General features: G+C 36.8%; 1 pseudogene; it reads right to left on the bottom strand.

The window, feature by feature from the left end:
- Positions 1-501: 501 nt before the first annotated feature.
- Positions 502-937, bottom strand: LOC105742102 (annotated as a pseudogene).
- Positions 938-1,453: the final 516 nt, after the last annotated feature.

Below are 1,453 nucleotides of genomic sequence, written 5' to 3'. Positions count from 1 at the left end.
TTTTTTTCAAATTACTTGTTCAGATTAACAGATATAAACATACAAAATTGGTCAAAAATGATAAAATGAATTAAAAAGGAGAGAGAAAATTAAGCATTAACTTCTCTGCTCAATAGAACAACAAAAATTAGTCTGTAGATAATTGTCAATTAGATAATTGTCAGCAGTACAACTATCCAAGTGGTCCTGTGTCTGTACACACACATTTCTTTTCCCATCCTTCTCTCTTGTCTCCTTTCTCTCATCCCAGTTGTTCCTTCCCTTTGAACAGTTTCTTTCTCGCTGAAATAGCATGTTGTTTGATAAACACAAGTGATGGATGATCAATTATTTACAGTACTATCCCTAACATAAAGAGTGCTGCTTTATTTTCTTTACCTTTATTATGTGAAAAAAACATTTTACTATTTGACTATCGCCCTGTAGCAGTAGTGTATTTCTCCCAGTGGCAAACTAAGCACAGGATACCATTTCTCTTTGGTTCTCTCACGAACCTCAACATCATCTGTCTTTTGGAGGATTCAGTTTCCTACGACGTCTGTGATACTACCAGCAAGAATACCAATGATGCATCCTCATGAAGAACATTTTGCTAAGTTGCTCCATCATGGGTCCTTGCTCAAGGCATTCACTTTCACTTTCTTCTAATCTGTTTTTCGGCACTTGATCATGTGTTTCTTCAATATTATGGACAGGATCTGGTTGAGGCACAGGTCTTATGCGCTCATACGGAATATCCACGGAAGGGTGGGAGCACACTATTGTCCTGCCATCAGATGTCAAAGCAAGCTCTACTTTGCAATCATAGTCATCTGGAAGAGAAGACTGTAGATTTATAGCAAACATGAAATAAAATTCCATTTTGGATTGGAAATAAATGCTTCAAGACAGCTCTCCTTGATACCGCCCATATTACCGCTGCTGCTGCTACTGTCATAGTACAAGAAGAAGCTTATCAGGTGATATGAAAAAAGATGTGGGAGAAACCTCCCATAAAATCTGCTTCTAGGCACCAATTTTCATTCCACTAGGCCACCATCTTGCCAGCCTTCTTTGCCTTTTTTAAGATTAGAAAAATTGTCACTGAGTGAAAGGGAAAGGGAAAGATCTAGAAAGCTTGTGAATATTGACCCACTACACACTACAACAGTTTAGGTGAGATCTTAGGATGACCTTATGGAGTGAGATTGGTGCTTTCAAATGTTGCAGTGATTCTTTAAAATATTGGTAAATTTTTAAATATTGGTAAAATATGGATGAGTTCAACAAATTAAAGAATTTTCATATCATTCTGTGCTCTCCCTTGTGTGTGATGATGATGTTAGGGGGAAAAAATCATACCCTCAGCAGAGACAAGTAGTATACAAACTCTGAAGAACATTTCTTAAAGTAAATAAGAAATGGTAGAACTGTTTGCTAGTGGAAAGTATCACTGAAGAGATTTTGTGAAATT

This window comes from Octodon degus, unplaced genomic scaffold (assembly GCF_000260255.1).
Source record: "Octodon degus isolate 3935 unplaced genomic scaffold, OctDeg1.0 scaffold00036, whole genome shotgun sequence".
Lineage (NCBI taxonomy): Eukaryota > Metazoa > Chordata > Mammalia > Rodentia > Octodontidae > Octodon > Octodon degus.
This window is presented reverse-complemented; position numbering and strand designations above follow the sequence as displayed.